The sequence below is a fragment of the Anolis carolinensis genome, chromosome 2 (assembly GCF_035594765.1).
Source record: "Anolis carolinensis isolate JA03-04 chromosome 2, rAnoCar3.1.pri, whole genome shotgun sequence".
Taxonomy (NCBI): domain Eukaryota; kingdom Metazoa; phylum Chordata; class Lepidosauria; order Squamata; family Dactyloidae; genus Anolis; species Anolis carolinensis.
Genome location: NC_085842.1, coordinates 300599406 through 300621991, shown reverse-complemented (window position 1 = coordinate 300621991; position 22586 = coordinate 300599406).

Here is a 22586-nt window from a genome sequence, read left to right as displayed (position 1 = left end):
ATCCGTTTTTCAGAACAGTCTTGTATGCCAGATGCAATCATGGCATTGTACTGAGCTTGATCTCTTTTGCACCCCATTAGTAAAGAACTAAATAGACCAGAGTGAAAGTTCAGTATGTGATAGAAAATCCATATGATATGTCAGTTTAACCCCCTCTCCCAATAAATATTAACCGATATTGTCATCAAGTTATCCACCATAATTGAAAGATCTCTTCTCCAGTCTTCACCAGGAGATTTCATCTATTTGAAGTTAGCATTTTTGTTCCTTTGTGCATTTCTTTGCTATGCCCTCAACTGTCCCAGTTTTGCACAGAGAATCCCAATTAATCACATTTTACTGCTTTTAAAATGTATTAAATAATCACAGAATCAAAGTTGGAAGAACTCACAAGAGCCATCCAGTCCAACTCCCTGCCATGGAGAAATACAAATCAAAGCATCCCTAACAGATGGCCATCTAGCCTCTGCTTAAATATCTCCAGAGAATGAGACTCCACTACACTCAGCAACAGCATATTTCACTGTCAAATAGCTCTTACCATCAGGAAATTCTTCTTAATGTTTAAGGGGAATCTCTTTGCTAATAATATTAATCTGCTGAACCATCTCATATTATCGTGTCTTGTATCGCTTCTTCCATCAGTGTTCACTGTGTGTTTACTTTTCTGAGATTCCTTCTAAAACGATGTTTTACAACCATATATTAATTAGAGTAGAACAAAGCCACCAAAGTATTTTGATCATGATTTCAGCTATTGAAGTTAGTGAAAACTCCATCAGATAATCTCTGGGTGAAGCTTGAGAAAGGTTTTAAGATCCTTAACTGGAAAATTTCAACTGTGCTAATGGAAAACTTCCATAGGTTGGATTAAGGCCATGGGTTGAGGCCATGACCTTTCCCTGACCCAATCTAATTTAAACCAGACCTAATCTAGTTTTCTCCCTTCAGGTATACTTCTTAATTTCTCCCATACTGTCCGGTTTTTTGACAGTCTACTTTTTAACCTGCTTTTTGAACATTAAAATTATGATCAGAACCCATTAATTCCTGACATGGTTCACTCTTTGGACATTGAACAAAATGGTTCTGGTTACATATAATTTAGAAAAGGATTAAAAGAGAGATGGATCCTCTCCTGGGCAGACTTCGTCTTTTCCACAAAGCCAAATCAACAACCTGAGATTATCTTGGATGTGCTTGGAGGGGATGACTGGGAGCAATTCCTTTACCAGAGGAAACATGGTTGTGTTCTTGGCTTTCTGCAATTTGTCAGGTGTGAAATAAGCAGGTGGCACAGTCTTCAAGCTAATGAAAAGATGGCACTTTGAAACCACACATTATGTTTTTTTTTTCAGTACAGCACAATCCTTGCTAAGTCTATGTACACCATCCTTTACTTCTTTGACAGATTCGGGGCCAGAGCACTGTAGGTTCTGCATTTAAACAATTTCCACCTTTGACATTCCTAACCTGTCAAATAATAGCATATTTCTTGCATATTTCTATTAAACTCTGTGTATTTGTCAAAATCTGTTCCTTCCACTGTTGTTAACTAATTAGTTTTGCCAAACTTGGGGGCATAAATCCCACACATGTTTGCTATAGTCATACTTTCTGAACACATAAAAAATAAGCCTGGGAGGTGAATGGAAGCACACAAAAATCATAGACATTTCTAGTCCAAGACTGGACAGTAAAGCCACAGTCACATGGAGTCTATAATAATATATGTGGAACGAATTCCTGAATAAACATGCCTTAGATTGCACTGCCAGACCTGTTTGTTGTTCCAGCCTTACAATGCTGAGATATATGAAATCCTTAATTGTTTTTTTAACAGTGTTCCTGAAAATCTGCCAAGGTGTGAATGCTTTACTAATGAAATGTTAGTATCCAGTAATTGGATTATTACTTTAAACTGTCAAGTGACAAGAAACTTTCCAAGAACTTTTGAAAGAATCTTGAGAATTTCTTATAACTGTTAGGTTATTTTTTTATGTGGTTTATTAGAGAGAACGTATTCAGGAGAATACATGTGGCTGTTTTAGTTAAATCACTACAGATCTGAGTTGCTGTAAGTTTTCCAGGTTGTATGGCCGTGTTCAGAAGCATTCTCTCCTTCAGAGAGATTTATTTATTTATTTATTTATTTATTTATTTCCATCATTTCTATCCTGCCCATCTCACCCGAAGGGACTCAATTGACATTGGCTCAAGATTTCACGCAGCTCCAGGAATTATATGGACTTGGTTGTCTCTTTATGTCTGTTATTTACATCTTGAACATAGGATCATGATATGAAATTAGTACCTTTACTTTTCATACTCTGGAAGTAATTACTTTATAAATAATATAGTTTGAAGTAACTTACTCTCAGGCAGAGTTGTAGAACACAGATCTGTGTTACATTTTTTGTGACTTTTACAAGAGTGTATATGCACATACATTGTTGTTCTATGTTGTTACAGATATCTCTGCATTACCCATTTAGCCTATAAAGCCCTGAATGGTTCTGGCCCAGCTTACTTGTTCAAACGTATCTCCCTCTATAATCCACCTTGGAGGTTAAGTTCATCGGGGGAGGCCCTGCTCTTAATCCCACCACCCTCGCAAGTGGTGGCCCCTCCTCTGTGGAACTCCTCCCTAATGAAATCAGGTCGGGCCCCTCCCCTTTATCCTTTCAGAAAAAACTCAAAACATGGCTGTGGACCAGTCATTCGAGCAGCAAATGCAGCGGTAATAATAAGACCAATTTATGTGACTGATAATGAACGGGCCCCGGACTATGATTTAGACTTGTGCAATTTTAAAATGATTTTTTTTATAATTGATCTTAATCATCTGTTTTTAATTGTATTGTTTTTATAACTTTTTTGGGGGGGGGGGGAGATCTAATGACTGTTGGTTGTGAAGCCATCTTGAGTCCCCCCCCTCCCCAAGAGTGAGAAGGATGGGATACAAATGTATGAAATAAATATAGCCCTCATCCAGTGTGGTCAGAGTAAATAGAAAGCATCACTCAAAAGCATCCAGAGAAGGCTGAACTAGATTCTATGTGCATTGTAGGAGAACCGATCCTTGCCTTTGAAGGAGAACAGGTGGAGAAACCACAATGGAGGTGGTACTGGGTGCGGTTTGCTTTTCAAAGTTTCACGCTATGTCACCATGTTCCAGATGTATAGGTTTACTCCTTGGGGCTTCAGGGAAAGGTGTATGTTCTCACTTTGAGTGCCAGAAATGAAGGGAGTGAACCATCTGGTGCTTGACTTGAGAGCTAGCCGACTAACTTTATTTATACAGATGTGTCCTAGATCAGAAGAGATGGAAAACAGATGAGTGTCTGGTACAAAGAGGAAGCCAGATAATACTTGACTGGGTTGCACACAGCTGCCTGCAGCGCACTGAAAGGGACACAAGAAAGCGAGTGAGCCTGTCATGGTGGCAAGGCATAGCCATTAATGGCCCTAACGTAATCCACCTCTCATTATGCCTAGACAGTGAGGCATTCCAGTTATCGCACTTAAGAGAGACGCTCTTTTAAACCTATCTTTAAGATGTGTGACTTCTCATAATGGGAATCCTTCATTTTTGCCAGTCATTGTCACTGATGTGTCTGCTTGTTCCATTCTTATTGGGGTTCTCTATAATTATTTCTTGGATCTATACTATAATTTTTTAAAACTGTGGTGTTTAATTTGCTCAAGTAGTCCTATGGTTAAGGAGCCCCGGTGGTGAAGTGCGTTAAAGCACTGAGCTGGAGACCGAAAGGTCCCAGGTTCAAACCCCGGGAGCGGCGGGAGCGCCCGCTGTTGCTCCAGCTTCTGCCAACCTAGCAGTTCGAAAACATGCCAATGTGAGTAGATCAATAGGTACCGCTCCGGCGGGAAGGTAACGGCACTCCATGCAGTCATGCCGGCCACATGACCTTGGAGGTGTCTACGGACAACGCCGGCTCTTTGGCTTAGAAATGGAGATGAGCACCAACCCCCAGAGTCAGACATGACTGGACTCAACGTCAGGGGAAACCTTTACCTTTACTAGTCCTATGGTTTGTAGGGCAATTTTATTCTCTGAATAAAAACAACCCTTTTTGGTAGTTATAGTGATATTTATTTATTTATTTGTTTACAGCATTTATATTCCGCCCTTCTCACCCTGAAGGGGACTCAGGGCGGATCACATTACACATACAGGCAAACATTCAATGCCTTTTAACATAGAACAAAGACAAACATAGGCTCCGAGCCGGGCCTCGAACTCATGACCTCCTGGTCAGAGTGATTCATTGCAGTGATTGATTGCAACTGCTCTCCAGACTGCGCCACAGCCTGATAAAGTACTAATTCACTGAAACATTGGAGCATTGGGTGTATCTATTATTTTATTGTATTATAATATACTGGTAGTGATCCTACCAGTTGTGTAAGCCGCCCTGAGTCCCCTCGGGGAGAAGGGCGGGGTAGAAATATCAGAAATAAATAAATACACTGTAGAATTAATGCAGTTTGACACCGCTTTAGCTAACATGAGTCAATACTATGGAATCATAGGAGTTGTAGTTTGGTGAGGCACCCTTTAGCAGAATAGACCAAAATCATGTAAACTACCACTCCCACAATTACATTGCATTGAACCATGGTAGTTAAAGTGGTCTCAAACTGTATTAATTCTACAGTGTGGATGTATCCATTGACTACAATTCTAAAATGTGCTTTTAGAGAAAGGGACATAATTTTCTGATATGTTCCAGATTTCAAAAGAAATCTATTCCAAGGTGGAGAAACAGTGTTCCAGCTGATGCCAGGAACTGACAGAAAATCATTCACTATAGCTGAAATGTCATTTGGTTGTTTAAATAAGAAGGGCAGCAAGAAATGCTCCAATCTGGCGGAGTGCAAAGAGAATAAGAAAGCAATTGAACACAGGGAGGAAGGTAATAGGTGAGAGAGCCTTGCAAGCAGAACATCTCTCTGCCATGGAGATAACTGGGTAAGGTACATTCGTTTGAAGTTTTTTCATCCATGTGCAAAACAAAATAACATTTTAAATATATCTTTTCAATATATTTTTATGTTGCAAACTCCCAAGAGCAATTTAGGAATATAATTTCAGTCAAGGTTCTTCTTTGTTTGCAAGGAAACAAATCCTCTCCAGGGATGTACTTGGAGCCTCAGAATAAAGTACTTTGAATCTTATTTTGCAGGGTAAATATAAATGAGCAAGGGTATTAATATCATTACAATATGTGTGTGTCACTGCGACGATGCCTGTGTCACTTTTTTGTCACTTTCTGGAGATCTTCGGCACATATTGTAACGAAATGAAAAAAATCAAGCATAGTTCACATTTGACCAGTCCACACACTGTCTTGCCAGATAAAAGATATGCCACGCAAATGATCAGTAAAGAAAAGGAACTTTTACTGTTTGAAATACAGAGCAACATGTATACACTCATATGAGCAGTTGCATTGGCTCACACAGTGTCCTTTTAAGAGATTCAAATAGTCCTTTAGTTGTCCATGCAAAATGTCTTCCTCCAGCAACCCAGGAGCAAAAATTCTCTTGCTTTCCAAACTGAGCTCCAGCAGAAACTGTAACTACAGCCAAAACTCCCAGGCTGAGTTGGCTCCCTGGGTTGGCCCAACCAATCAGCTTGATTTTTACATGCTGCAACAAATGCTACCAATTTTTTAAAATTGAAAACAACAATTGAAATGGCCAGAAATACAATTCTGGTTTTGGGGGGAAGTGTTCAGTTTTTGGTATTAAATAGTTGAGAAGGGATCCATCTCCTGATGCAATCTAACAAAAAGATGAATTGCCACTCCTGGGGCTCTGTCACACTACAATATTATAGTACTGTTATTCCACTTTAACTGCCATGCCAACATTCTGTGGAATTCTGGAATTTGTAATGTTAGTGAGGACCAAGAGGTCTCTGGCTGAACATTTTAATAGGCTTCTCCCTAAACTGCAGATCCCAGGATTTGATCCAATGTTGCCATGGCAATTAAAGTGGAATAATACCACTGCAACAGTGTAGTGTGATACAGCCCCCAAAAGCTTCCAGAAAAGGCCACTTACCTCTTTTTTGATCAAAAAAGTCAGAAGCATAAGAGTATGGAGAGGTTGAGAGGGCTGCAAAAAACACCATGGGAGCTTTTAAAGGTGGATAAGTACTTATAGTACACACACAACACACACCTGGAAGTTTACAGCTGCCAAAATACTGCAATAAAAGATCTCTTGGATATAACGTAACTGAGATATTGAGATTAGGAATTACTGAGATATTGAGGTTAGGGATAGAAACAATTATCTCTGATTCATATCAGTTTCACATGACAGATACTAAATGTGTTTGCAAATGCATACATTTGAATATGTTTACACACAGGATATCAATTTCTTCTAAACTTCTCAAACTCATGTTTGGATGTGTTCTTTGAATTAAGAATTGCAGCGCGAATTTTTAGAAAATAGAGATATCATCAACTGTCTTCCAATTTGAAGGTTAGTCAGTAGATTAGGTCACTTGGCTTTAATGTGCGGAGCAAATGAAAAAAGTCTTGCATATATACAAATGAGGAAAGATAAATAGAGATGTTGAAAGCAAAACAGATTGAGGCATGAGGTAACTGTAAGGAAAACCCAGATTAAGTAATGAAGCAACGTAAGAAAACATATTGCTTAATGAAAGGAGGCAGAGGCAACAACAGTATCATTCCAGCTGAGAGGAAGAGGTGAATGACAGACAGAAGGTAAAGGCAAAGGTTTTCCCCTGACATTAAGTCTAATAATCATGTCTAACTCTGGGGGTTGGTACTCATCTCCATTTCTAAGCCAAAGAGCTGGTTGTCTGTAGACACCTCAAGGTTATGTGGCCAGCATGACTGTGTGGACCACCGTTACCTTCCCACCGGAGTGGTACCTATCGATATACTCACATTTGCATGTTTTCGAACTGCTAGGTTGGCAGAAGCTGGGGCTAATAGCGGGAGCTCACCCTGCTCCCCAAATTCAAACTGGCAATCTTTCAGTCAGCAAGTTCAGCAGCTCAGCAGTTTAATCCACTGCACTACCAAGGGTTCCAGGGGACAGACGGAAAGGTTGTATTAAAAAGCAGATTGAAACAAAACCAGAAAGAAGTGAGGCAAGAGATGCTCAATGATGGCATTAAGCAGTGAAAGCGATTAGGCAGGAATAAGATTGCTGGGTATACATTGTTTGAGAGATAGAAAGCTTATCCTTTTATAAAGACTGCAAGATGCCAAAAAATAAAACCCTCACTTTATTTTAGGTTCAGAATGTGTGCTTCCTGTAAGTTATCACTGTGAACAGTGTTATTTTTGCAAAAGAACATGCAGCTAAGTTAACTGAAATCAGAACCTCCAACTCTGTGATTCTGTGTTCTGTTTGGTGTTGAATTAGATCAGAAACTTGTTAATAGACGTCCAGTTCCCTTAATGTTTGTGTAGAGGAGGGAATTTCAGCAGGTGGTGCTTAAGGTGACAATACTGTTGAAATTCCCTCTTTTACACAAACATTGAAGGTCTAAAAAATTCTAAAATCATGTCAGGAGTGACTTGAGAAACTGCAAGTCGCTTCTGGTATGAGAGAATTGGCCGTCTGCAAAGACCACCCAGGGGATGCCCGGATGTTTGATGTTTTACCATCCTGTAGGAGGCTTCTCTCATGTCCCCGCATGGGGAACTAGAGCTGACAGACGGGAGCTCACCCCACTCCCCAGATATGAACTGCCGACCCTTTGGTCAACAGTCCTGCTGGCACATGGGTTTAACCCATTGCGCCACTGGGGGCTCCACCATTAAATGTAAGGAGACAACTTCAGTACTTAATCTAGTAACTAAATACATAATGTGCAGGACAAGTTCCTATGCAGAGCTTGGAAGTGTTACCAACTACAGTGCCCAGAATCCCTAAGAAAAGATGGTCATTTGCCATATTAATCACAGAATTCTGGGCACTTTGATCTCAAAGTTTTTCCAAGCTCTAATTTTACACAAATGAAGAGCGAGATCGAGGGTTGAATGGTGGCATATTGGGGGGGGGGGGGGTAGGGGCAGTTCAGGAAATTTCAGGGAAACCAGCTAACGCTAAGAGGTCCTTTCATACTACATAATTACGGCATTAAAATTCCACTAATTCTCATGACTGCATCCTATGGAATCCTGGGATTTTGTAATTTAGGGAGAGAGAGATAGGATTCTCGGAGTGCTCTAGTGTCTCACCAAACTACCAACTCCAGGATTCCATAGGATGAAACCATGGCTGCTGAAGTGGAATCATGGTGCTATAACTATGTAATGTGAAAGGGCCCATGACTGAGGGTTGTGCACACTCACAAGTCATGATCAGACCTTTGTGGACTTTATTTCATGGTTTAGATCGTGGTATCTCCATGGTTCCTTCAGCAGCCAGCCCATTACAATTTCCTTGTGGTTTTCCGCCTCCTTTTAGTTTTTCTTCTCTTCCTGCCATGATTGACAGCTTTTTGGTGATTCTTGGACATTCGCCTCACCCACCTCTTCACGTTTTTATTATGTGGACTTGCACATAGCTTTTTGCGCTTTGTGTAAAGACTGTTGGGATAAGAAAACAAATGTTATTTCCAAAAACGTATTCTAAACATATTGTATACTTTGAAGCAATCACTGCATAAGTAAAAAAACACTTTTCTTTTCAACACTTTTGATTCCCACCGATATCAACATGGGTTTGGCATGTGCTTTTTCAGCCACAGGTTTCCAAACAACTAGAATGCAGTTCTTTGAGTACTAGTCTCTTTGAACTATAACTCACAGAACCTGTCAGCCAGCACGACTGACAGTTCTTGCTAGCTTTTGGGACCTGTAGTTCAAGATAAGAAACGATCCAAGCTCTGGCAGTATCTCTGTGTTGACAGACATTTAGTAGAACTAGATGTAAAGCAAACATAAGTCTGAAAAAATTGTGTTTGCCAAGTAGTTTCAAAACAACGGCCAGGAAAAGTTGGGAAAAACAATCAGAGAGTAACCATTAGGCATGTGAGCAACAATGGGACAGGGAATGGCAATTCTGTGGATGCAAGGCTGCCTCCTACTGTACTTCCTAACAAGAGTTCTCAGCGCTATTAATTATGAAACTTTTCTATCTTTGCCTCCTTATGAGATGTTGGCTAGGATCATGCTGGTGCAGTTGTGTCCAACTTTTGCTTCTCCGGGTGTTTTGGACTTAACTCCCAGAATTTTTGACCATTGGACAAACTGGCTAGGGCTTTGGGGAGTTTGAGTCCCAAACACCTGGATGACCAAAGGTTGGGCACAACTGTGCTAGTGCAAAAGTCAGGTGTACTTCCTTAATAACCAATCTCATAGCAGGATCATTCAGATGCTGCAGTCCTTCAAATTCATGTCTGAAGGAAAGTGGTGCAGGTATCAAAAGCATCTGGCTATGTCCCTGTAACTAGATGCAGAATTATTACATCATCCATTAAGACCTCTGGAGGATCTGACAGATGATATCATCACTGCACATCTGGCTATGATGACATAGCCAGATGTTTTCTAATCCCCAATCTCCAACAGTCAAGAAACCGATGGCAAGGGCCTGTAGCAGATGTAGCATAGTTCCATATATGATAGTAAACTACATGAACTCAGCCAATCTGTCGTGAGGGAAAAGATGGATGAAGGAGTGTTACTATGTACTTTCAGACAAAATTTTATTTTATACCCAGAAATACTGGACTCAAATACATATGATGTTAAAAGAAATTGTTAAGGTCAAAATTATGGTGGAACCAGAGTTCCTGTTGGGGATGCTGGATGATCAACTAGAAAGAAAAGATGGAAGCTTATTCCTTTATTTGACCATGGCGGCAAGGATCATCTGTACCCAGAGAGGGAATGACACAGCTACCCCAAGGCAAGAAGATATGTGAATTAGCTGAAATGGATAAACTGAAGATGCTCATCGAGGAGAAATCCTTGACCAATTTTAAGAAAGACTGGGACTTATTACTTTTTTTAACATCAAACTTCTACAGTTGGTTTTCTGATTTAGAAGAGTGCTATTAAAAGTAGAAGGGTGGTTATAAAGTGATATTTTAAATGAACAGAAAATTGAGGAAAAAAACAAGCAGAAAGTGTGAGGCTTACAGATTAGTTTTTATCGTGGTATGTATTTAGTGGGGTTGTGTAGAGTTGTAGTGGTTAGGATGATTGTTCTGTTACTTATTGTAGTTTAGTTTTTTATATTAAGAAAAAAATTGATTTTTTTTTGTTTTTCACTTTGTGCAATTGTTTTCTCTGTAAAAAAACTACTTTTGCTTTGCTTCATCTATGGAATTGTTAAAGGGAGGAAATGCTGGGGTGGTTGCATTCACCATCTTGTTCAGTCTATATTAAAATAAATACTTTCAAATTCTAAAATAGTGGACACCTCTTATAATAGGGGCAACTTGAAAACCATAAAAACACAGGTTGTTTCTTTAAAATATATACAGATCATTTCAAAATACAACCATATGCTTGTACGCCTGAAAAATTCCCAGTGTCCTGCAATAAGACTTTGTTTGGATTAGAATGCTTAACATTTCTCAAAAGGATGCTTCTATTGAAATACTAATGGCATGCAAATGCATTTAAATTTGATTTGTTATAAAGTAAGCTTTGCAATGAACTGATTGATTTATAGCTCTAACCAATTAATAGCCATACTATGGCTGGGACCCCAGGTAACACAGCAGGTTAAACTGCTGAGCTGCTAAACTTGCTGAATGAAAGGTTGGCAATTCGAATTGAGGAGTGGGGTGAGCTCCTGTCATTAGCCCCAGCTTCTGCCAACCTAGCAGTATGAGTATATCAATAGGTACCGCTCCTGCGGGAAGATAATGATGCTCCATGCAGTCATACCGATCATATGACCTTGCAGGTGTCTACGGACAACACCGGCTCTTTGGTTTAGAAATGGAGATGAGCACCAACCCCCAGAGTCTGACACAACTAGACAATGTCAGGGGAAAACCTTTACCTTTACCTTGAACTGTGGCTGGTCAATGTGTTGGTGGGTCAATGTGTTGGTGTGTGTGTGTGTATACCTACATAGGTAGGTAGGTAAAGGTTTTCCCCTGACATTGTCCAGTTGTGTCCGACTCTGGGGGTTGGAAATAGAACTGAAACCTGGATGTCCAGTGATTGCTGGCAATAAACCTCTTCCCAAATTCTAAATAAAATAAATCTGATATATCATTGGTCTTATCAACAGCTACAGAACAAATAACTGAACTATTCTAAACTTCCATAGTTTATCTATGAAAATGTTCCTCTTGCTAGTTTAATCTTGCACCACTTACATCACAGCAGGAATTTTGCACAAATCACTTCCTTTCTGAACATCAAACCTTAGCACATGTCTCCTTAGCCACTTTCCAGGAACATGATGGGCTACTTCTGTGCAACAGTCAACGATTATGGGAAATATAGCTGGATGAAGACAGGAAGGAAAAAAATTCTTAGGTACTAATCCTATAAATACTTCAGTGTAGTTTATAGTCAACAAGGTTTGCTTTTGCGTAGACATGGATAGGACTATGCTGTTAACTGAGAGCCCGTCCAGACAGTACCTTTCTTCCAGGAGCTCCTGCAACAAACAGAAGGGTGGCCAGACACCATTCTCTCAAAACGCGAGAGGAGGAGTTACAAACAAAAAAAACTGCAAGATTTTCAGGTGTGGGAATATCCTTGTTGTAAGCCGAAAAAGTGGATCTTTGAATGTCTGTATGTCCCTGCAATTGGAAATCACGGGATTTTTAGATCTAGATTTGTTCCTGAGTTTTAGATGTTTGTTCCTGGTTGGTTGTATCCTAAAAACATGGCAACAATTAACTAGAGGGTGAAAACTTTATCCTGACAAGAGAAACTTCATCCTCCACACATTTAATGAAATTTGTGACACACAAACAAAGGTTTTGCCATGCAATCCATTTTCCCCATGTATTTTGAATAAAAGCAATGAGGAATAGATATGTATAGCACCCTGTTGTTCAATGCCACAATTACACAACCAAATCTGTCTGAACAAATGGCCAAGCAGGCTGGCTCTAAAAAGTGTCAATAATGACAAAGTTCTGTTCCTGGCTTGAGAGTGTGTGTTCCTGTTTGATTGCACAGTGCTGACTTGGGCAGAAGTGGTCCTATCCCACATATTTTATTTGTGTGGAACAAACTTCGTTAAACATGTCAAGGTCAAAGTTTCTCTGGCCAGGACAAAGAGCAGAACTTTTGCAGCGATTTGCATATCCGTATATCTGCACCTTGAGTTTTTAAAAAAACTGTCGAAGTTTCTGGTGAACGTCCTGCGCTGCCATTTTGGGGGCTGAAAAATATCACAGCACAGTATCAAGTGTGTACGATGGAGGCAGAAATCCTGGGTCTGTATGTGGATCTCTTCTGAAGTCCCGGGATTTTTTGCCCCTCACTAAAACCCACAATTTGGTGGTGTGGATGCACCCTCGGGATACTTAAAGCCAGACTCTTTCTGTTCCTTCTGTTGTCATATTAGGTTTGCATTTAATAAGGAAATAGATTGCAGGACAATAATAAAAATCCCACTATGAACTTGAGTTTTATCCTCCCTTTGTTTGTTTGTTCAGGTCAAACCATGACAGTTCAATAGACAGTACCTTTTCCCAGAGAAGTGGTTCTCAACCTTCCTAATGCCCCGGCCCCTTAATACAGTTCCTCATGTTGTGGTGACCCCCAACCATAAAATTATTTTCATTGCTACTTCATAACTGTTATTTTGCTACTGTTATAAATCATAATGTATATATCTGATATGCAGACTGTATTTTCATTCACTGGACCAGATTTGGTACAAATACCTGATATGACCAAATTTGAATACTGCTGGGGTTGGGGGGAATTGATTTTGTCCTTTGGGAGTTGTAGTTGTTGGGATTTATAGATAACCTAAATCAAAGAGCATTCTGAACTCCACCAATGATGTAAATGAACAAACTTGGCACACAAAACTCCCATGACCAATGTCGGTAGAGTTTGTGCTCCAAGGCCGACATGAATGAAATTGTGAACATAGTTGAAATTAAAGACAAGTGAGATGAGAGATAAGTAGGAAAAAAAATCCAAGACATTTGTTATATGGCAACCTGAAGCAAAATATTTACTTGAACAATGGTACGTGCAGCACTGAACCTCCCGAGGAAATGAAAGAAGAGAAACAGGATCTAAAAATCCCCAAAATGTGAACATGGTCCTCTTTTCTAAGATACAATCTCTTCTTAGAGGTTGCTTTTCATCCAGAACTTTCAATTGCTGAGCTATTCTTGACCTATCTGAAGGACATGTACTGTAGGACAGAGGTGGGAAGTAGCTTTTTTAAATCACAACTATTTCAAGTAAAGAAGATTTTGAGAAACACAGATTTTCACCCAAAACAGTGCCATTGAGAAGAGAGAAGTAACTTTTAGAGAATGAGCTCTGTGTGGATTCAGTATATTTATTCAGGGACATGGTTCATTGAAGTCACTAGTTTGAGTAGGCATGCTCAGAAATGGGTTGCATAGTTCATAGTAGTCCTATGAATCTATTTATTACTCATTTATTTATTTAATTAATAAAATTGAAATCCACATTAGAAGTGCATTCAGCTCACTAGCTCTCATCAGATCTTTGTTAATCATTGTTATAATTCTATGGTTATTGCTTCAAATTCAGCACTATTCTCTGCAAATAATCTTGGAACTAACTGCCCTTATTTTCTATTGGACCTATTCCTAGGTAAGCATGTACGTGTAACGGGTTTTTTATGGTATAGTTAGTGGTAGATGTGGGGAACTGCCACTTAAAACCACGAACCTTTAACCACTTTCATGAATAGCTCTGTCCTTTCATGTTTGCTTCAATATACTCTACACTGCAGCTTTGCATCGTCCCAGGCATTTAATGTAGAATTGTCTGGCCTTATTTACCATTTCATCACGTTTACTAAATTCCACCGAGTCCTACACTTAAAATCCAATATTTCACTGTATTCATCATATTAGGTTGGATTCAAGTGTAGGATATATAATTCTTTCCGTATTTTAAGCGTGTCTGCTAGCATTCTTTTCAAACGTTTCAGGAGTTGGTGGGGAAGTGGATTTTTGGGAAATGATCTGGATGAATGGGCAGTTTTGAAATGTGATGGCATTCGTTGCTCTCAAGATTAAAATGAGACATTTGCTCAGGGGAAATTGTGGGAGGAGCCAAGATACTCATGTTAGGGAAAGTTCTGACCCACTTTAAATGTCATCATCATCATTATACAAAACCAAGTTAATATCTTAACTTCAGTCTGCGAGGTGATATATAAATTATATACACAAATGCAATGCATACAAGCATATGTCAAATGACAGAAACTTAAAGTACATTTCAGGTGGCATGTTTCTCATAAATGTGGGTGGCGGTAAGAACTCCCAGCACAGTCCAGTATGTAGCATTCACTTTGAGTTATTCTGCAGGGCGTATGCCTCATTAACAGTGATGCACTGCCTGCAGAGGATAAGAACTAGCCACAAGCTTCATCTGCCAGCTGATGACAGGGAGATGCTGCCAGAACAATCTGCCAACAGAACTGGACTCCTTACACACCACACAGTTAAAATGGTATGAGCCCACCTTAACTGCTGCAATTTGACTTCACTTTAACTACCATGGACAAATGCTATAAAATCTTGGGATTTGTAACTTGGTGAAGCACCGGCACTCTTTGACAGAGAAAGTTAAAGACCTTGTGAAACCACAACTACTACAACTCCCATGATTCCATAGGATTAATTCTACAGTGCAGATGCAAACTCATAATTCTGGCACAAAGTTAGGGCAGGGCAAGAGAAACCTCCAACATCCTGGCTGGGAAGGATTTAAGCTAATCTCCAATCTGCTCAGCTGGTCTTTGGATGCATTGTACTCTTGAATAGCAGTCTTCCTGAGCACTGTTTACTCACCAGGAAGCTCTTGGATATTTCGCTTATATTATGTGGAGGGTTGCTGAGAAAGGAAACCACAAAATTTGCATATCAAAAGCCACATCTTTATCCCACTGGTTTGGTGATGTCCTGAAGGAGTAGATAATAATAGTAAAAGCTTTGCTCTGTTTATAAAAATCTGAATATTTATTTCCAGGCCATTTTTGTTGACATACAGAAACATTTTGTTGCAAAGTGCCATCACGTTGAGTTTGACTAATGGTGATCCTATGAAAGGCTCCTTCCACACAGCTGTAAAAAATCCACATTGAACTAGATTATCTGGTAAGGTGGATTCAGATAATCCAGTTCAAAGCAGATATTGTGGATTATCTCCCTTCATATTCCGGATTATATGCTTGTGTGGAAAGGCCCTGTGAGACTTCCAAGCCACCTTAACAACAACTCTGATCAGGTCTTGCAAACTCTGGGTTGTGCCGTCCTTCGATTGAGTCTATTTATGTGAAATGCAGTCTTCCTTTTTTCCTACTGCCATCAACATTAAAAAGCATCATTGTCTTTTCTAGTGACCCCTGTCTGCTCATGATATGGTCAAAGTATGTCAGTCTCAGTTGACTTCTAGAGAGTTCAGGATTGATTTGCTCTAGGATCCACTTATGTGTCTTTTTAGCAATCTGCAATACCCGTAGAACTCTTTTCAAGCACATTTCAAATGAGTTTATTTTCTTCCTATCAGCTTTCTTCACTGTAGCTTTCACAATCATACATAGAAATGGGAAATACATTGGCATGGACAAATCTAACCCTGTAATTAGGTTCTGGTATGGGCCGCTGTGGCACAGCGTGTTAAACCGCTAAGCTGCTGAATTTGCTGACCAGAAGGTTGGCGGTTCAAATCTGTGGGACGGGGTGAGCTCCCATTGTTAGCCCCAGCTTCTGCAATCTAGCAGTTTGAAAACATGCAAATGTAAGTAGATCAGTAGGTACCGCCCCGGCGGGAAGATAACGGGGCTCCATGGAGTCATGCCGGCTACACGACCTAGGCGGTGTCTACAGACAATGCCAGCTCTTTGACTTAGAAATGGAGATGAGCACCAACCCCCAGAGTCAGACTCGACTGGACTTAATGTCAGGGGGAATCCTTTCTATTTATGAACCAATAAAATGAAGAAATTCAGGTAAACAGAAAACACATTGTGCATAGGGTTTTAGTATTGTACTATGCCTCTAGAATCCGGGGTTTCAATCCCTGCTCAACCACGGAAATTGGGCAAGTCACTCTCTATCAGGCTTTGAGAAAAACAAAGGCATATGTATGTATGTATGTACAGATACAGTCAGCTCCCTACATTGGCAGGTTTGACTTTTGTGGATTTACTTATTCACGAATTTGATTTACCGTACATGTTCTCTCTATGAATCTGTATGTTGTCCAGTGCAACTCAATGGTCAAGACCTCTCTAGTAATTCCTGGGAGCTTCAGTGCAATGATATGGTCAGCTCCTAATGCAGCTTGACCATAGAGTCATGCTAAAAGACCCAGAAATTCCTACAGAGGAAAAATATTTAGCACTTTCTTTATTTGTTTATGGTTTTTCACTTCCATAATGGCCCGGTATCCCTAACCCCAGTCAATGTATATGTGCCATATTTCGTTCCAAGCATTAGAATATGCTCTGAGCCCTTTGCGCCTACAATGGTAGGTTTGGGGTTTGGCTGACGTGACAGTCTTGCATGCTTAATCTTTCATGCTTGTGCAAGACTGCAGCTTGAAGGATAACAAAAATATAATTCAAGGAAATCTTCCCAATCTGATGATTTTGAGTATTATTCAAATAAACTCTGTTGTTTATTTACTTATTGATATACTTCCTTTTCCTCAGGGAGCTTACAATAGTTAAACAAATACGGAGAAAAGTATGTAATGCCAAGATGCTTTAAGACATTCTGCTTACAAGAGCTAAAGTAGCTTCATTTTTTAATTAGAAAGAACAGAGAAACAGATGGGATAAAAAGATTCAGGCTAGCTGGGCAGAAGTGGGAAATCGGCAGGATTAAATACATCTTTTCAAATAAAAATTGCAGCTGTTATCGGAGCAACCTGTTTCCTCAATTTCTCGTTCATTTACATCAGCTCAACCAAAGTTTTGTACCCCGAAAGCAAACACGACACCCTGTTATTGGTGTTATATTTTAAAGCAAAACTTTATAGATGCAGATAGTCTGCACTGGTGACCTTTGTCCAGTTCTCACATTTCTTTCTGTTGTGGTTTCCTTCCTCCTCCAGGTGGACGTTCCTTCTTATTTATGCATTTATGAATACAAAAGAGATTTCTTTCTGCACAATCCCCCCAATGCTTTACATACAAACCTAGGATTTCTGATGCATGACTTCAAGCGACAACTTTTCCAGACATTGGTTTTAATTAAAGGCTTTTCTTCAAACAGATCACATGCAGATTGAACATGCTTAGCTAGGACTTACCTTCAGATATATGATGAGCTATCACCATTCCAAGAGTGAGGAGGACAATGTTTAGGTTCATGCTTCTTCTCAGCTGGGCACATATGATATGACTTGAGTGGAAGGGACAGAAAGCAAAACGCCAAGGCGATTTACTATCAACTCCTTGGCTGTGGAGGAAGAAAGTAAGTTCAGGGCCCCACCCCTAGCAAAGTGCAAACACTACCTGGTGCCCATCCAAGATTTTGGACTCTCACTTCATTGCCACTTCTGGTATGAAAAGGAAACTTTCTTTATTCATTGACGTATCCTAGTTCAGGGGTGGGGATACATCTCTTTTAACTGCCCCAGTTCAGCTGGAATAATACAAATTAATCCTCTGCCAGTCCACTTTTTCAGCTGTTTGTAAATGTTCCAGTTTTTTTTAATTACTCTTCCTTTTTGCCCACTTTGCCCTCATTTTACTTGGATTGCTGCAAACTGACTTAACTGAGCAGTGGAGAGAACCTGGATGCTTTTCCCAGCTTATTTATCATGTCAGAAGCGAATAGAGAATACAGTTATAATGTATAGAAAAAACACAAACAAAGTTAAAAACTTGGAATTATACTAAATAATAATAATAACTATTTTTATACCCCGCCCCATCTCCCCGAAGGGACTCGGGGCGGCTTAAATGGGGCCAAGCCCGACACAACAATATAATAACAGCAACAAGACAATAAAACAAATATCCCAACAATAAAACATCAGCATCAATAAAACAGTCATAAAAATCAACATACAGCATAAATGTTAAAAACAGGAGACTAATACACGGATCTGGGCCAAAGTGCAGAATATTTCAAAATGGGGAGAGGTAGTTTCACAGCTAAAATAGTCAATAAAGTGCAATGTAATAATGGCAAAGCATCAACGATGGAGCTATTGTTGAATGGGCAGATAAATCGAACCTACAACGATTAATCATCATTAATAAATATCCTTTGACCAGTAGCTGGCCACTTGGAGTGCCTCTGGTGTTGCTATAAGAAGGTCTTCCATTGTGCATGTGGCAAGGCTCAGGCTGCATTGTGGTAAGTGGTCTGTGGTTTGCTCTTCTCCACACTCGCATGTCTCCACCCTTTGTAGCCCCATTTCTCTGCATCTCGTGGTGCCAAAGCGCAGTTTGTTCAGCACCTTCCAAGTCGCTCAGTCTTCTGTGTGCCCAGGGGGTCACTCATCCGGTCTCAGCCATGGATTGAGGTTTTTAACCTGCGACTTCTGGACTCTCACTTGCTGAGACGTTCCTGCGAGTATCTCTGTAGATCTTAGGAAGCTATTTCTTGATCTAAGGCATTGGCTTGCTGGCTAATATCCAAACAGAGAATGAGACAGAGATGTCAATGCCTTGGTCCTTTCAGGCTGCTACGTCCTGACAGATGTCAGGTGGTGCAATATTGGCTAAACATTTCCCAGTAAGCTCAGGCAAAAGCAAGCTACAGCAGCCTTCCCTCGCTTGGATATTCCTTCTCATTAATAGATTTTGCTCTTTCAATCGGGATTTTAATATTATTGTGTATATTGACTTTTATGACTGTTTTTAATCATGTTGAAGTTTTACTGCTCGGTTTAATGTTTTATCTGATTTGTGCTGTCGTGTCTGGGCATGGCCCCATGTAAGCCGCCCCGAGTCCCTCTGGGGAGATGGGGCGGGATATAAGAATAAAATTATTATTATTATTATTATTATTTCAAGCACACACTGATGTCAATTGGCAACATGTGTCCCACATATACCTGTGAAATCGTAATGGTATTAGAAGCATGTGGTCCTCCAGCTATTGCTATATTGCAAATCTCAGCAGGCCCACTTTGCACAGGTAAGGATATGGAATGATGGGAGGTGCAGTCCAATATCATTGGGAAGACTGGATGTTTAGCATGCCTACTTTAGTTCCTTTTGTCCATCTATTTGGGGTTGCCTACCTGCTTTTAGTAGTCATAGCTTCCCAGGATTTCACTTCCCCTTCTAACTGAATCTTTTATATGATTTTTTAAAAACTTAATGTTTTAAAATATATTGTAAAATTACAGAGACTGGAGACAAAGAAGATAAAGGCAATGCAATAAAATATAAATTCACAAATATTGAGGCAAAAAAGGAGAAAAAGAGGTGATTTCCAGTCTTCCTTTCATTGGTTAGTCATACCTCTCTCTCCAAGATTTTCACATAATTGATACTTTAAATAACCTGTTCTTGCTAATCATCCAATCTCAAGGTCGTTGAGTCATTTTCTTTCTTTTGCAAAACGTCTATATTTGAACCCTTAAAAATTAGATGCCAGAAATTGGAACTAAGGCCTTTGCAAGGCTGTTCGTCAACCCTATGAAGTAGAGTGAGGCAAATGCCTCAGGCAGCAAAAGCAGAGTGGTCTGGAGCAGATAACTATCCGCCCTTGGCCTTTGCTTTATGGTGATGAACAGACCTGTACGTTCTAGCCAATCTGCTCTGCATTTCCCTAAGGCCCCTTCCTCACAGCTGAATAAAATCCCACATTTTCTGCTTTGAACTGGAATATATAGCAGTGAGTCCACACTGAGATAATGTAGGATTTTCTGCCTTGATATTCTGGGCTATAGGACTGTGTGGAAGGGCCCTATGTTATTTGAGTCCCACACTGTCATACAATCCAGTTCAATGTGGATTGTATAGAACTGTGTGGAAGGGGCCCTAGCTTCTTCTCCCTCCTGCTAATTTTCCCCATCTGCTTGCTTCAGTTGCTGCAAATTGAATTCAGATTCCAAAAGTAGTTTGCACTCACTGAATTCAAGGGGAAGAAAAGTCAAAGGGAAAAAAATCTTGCCCTTCCCTTCAGACGTGGGCAAAAGCAAACTACTGCAGCCTCTCCTGGCTTTTGTTTTCTTCTTTAAAATACTGTAATGTTTACATCTTTACCATACTCTGATGTTGCTTTGCTACCTGTGTCTCAGTTTTTATCTGTGAAATGTAGAAGAGTGTGCAGTTGTGTACTTTCTGCACAAGTCTGATCCTCATTGCAGAATTGCAGAGCATATGTGCAACAAGAACCTTCTCAGTTGTGGGAATCCCCCCTTCATTACTTCCTTGGGCCTTTGAGCCTGTCACCTGAGCTTGATTTTAGCTGATAATAATTATTATTTTACTGCTCTGCTGTTTGCTCGGTCTGTAATTTTCACTGCTATTGTATGTTTCTGATGTTTTATTGCTCCAGCATTTATTGGATTTTTTTATACTTCCTTATGTTAATTGGCGAATTCATTAATAGAAGCGCTACCAATGAAAATATTAAAAACAATGATTCTGCAATTTAATTTATCTATTAAGGATGCAATTCCAGGTGCCTGCCTTAAAAGCAGCTTCCATTGAACACAGTGACATTTGTCTCTACATATTGGCTGGCATTGTTTTATGAGCCTGTATTTCCAGTAAACCACAACCCAGCACAAAGATTCAAGCCTGGAACTTTCATTTGTCAACAGTATTGACCAGGGGCAAGCATCCAGTGGCCCTACTGATGCTGTTATACTACAAATCCTGAAATCCTTAACAATTGTTTACACTAAGTAAGGCTGATGGGAGTTGCAATTTGAACATATCTGGAGAGTGACAAATTGCTCACCCTCGAGTCTTTTTTTATCGTGTCAGAAGCAACTTGAGAACATACTGCAAGTCGCTTCTGGTGTGAGATAATTGGCTGTCTACAGAGACGTTGCCCAGGGGACGATTGGATGTGATAGTTGGAGGCTTCTCTCATGTCCCTGCAAACTAGAGCTGACAGATGGGAGCTCACCCTGTCTCAACGGATTCAAACTGGCAACCTTCAGGTCAGCAACACAACCTTCAGGTCAGCAATTGAGACAGCACAAAGGTTTAACCCATTAAGCTACCACGGCTCCTAGCACCCTCAAGTTGAACCTTGGTCTTTCCTCTGCTGACATCTATAAGGGCCCTTCCACACAGCCATATAACCCAGAATATCAAGGCAGGTAATCCACAATATCTGTTCCAAATTGGTTTATCTGGGTCCACATCTGCCATATATTACCTATGACCATCCTGGCTGAGGTACGATGAGAATTACAGGCCAACTTTTTTGGGCTAAGCTGCTCTAGTATTGTGCGCTCACGTTCAACGAAGCCCTTACCCAGATAAGAAAATGTTTTAAAACTACAGTACAGTCTGTCCTTCGCTGTCATGACGTTCACACTCATGGTTTTGATTATTTGCTAGTTTGAAATACCTCCACCTCCCAAAGAGTGGGTTGCCATATGCCAGCCCCATCCTCAGGTCAGTGAGGGGAACTGTTCAGGTTTGTGTGCCATGAGTCTTTGTTTTGCCTGGTATCTTACTTCCTTTCCTGGGTGAAAGAGAGATTTGTGGCCTAAATATGCTATCAAGAAATTGGACTCCCAAATTATGAAATGTATGAAAGCATATTAAAAAATATATGAATTCTGAGACACGGCTCCCCGGGGATTTACAGGAATTATGCTCTTGCACTATAGAAACCTTTTGTATGAATTACCTTTGGAATGTTGCTCAACACACCCTGACCCCAGGGAACAAATCTCAATAATCCCCTCACAATGAATTGGGAGACGTGAGGGGAAACACAATGTATTGCCTCAGAGCTCCAGGGTCCGTTTCCTGTTCTCCTCCTGATATAATCTGGACAATTGATAGGAGCGATTCATCTCTCATGCCCCAAGCCTGCCTCACTGACTGAAACAATCCTTTTCTTCTATCTGCCATTGTGTACTTTGGACTAACCTTATTGTTTTCACTGGAATCAACCCATTAAGCCCATCAAGGACTCGTTACCTGATTGTCCTCCCAACTCTGTTATATGCTTGTGAAACGTGGACTGTCTATAGATATCACACTCAATTCCTGGAATGATTCGATCAGTGTTGCCTCCGAAAAATCCTGCAAATCTCTTGAGAAGACAGGCAGACAAATGTCAGTGTGCTGGAAGAAGCAAAGTGCACCAGAATTGAACCAATGATCCTACACCATCAACTCTGCTGGATTGGCCATGTTGTCTAAATGCCCGATCACCGTCTCCCAAAGCAGTTACTATACTCCCAACTCAATAATAG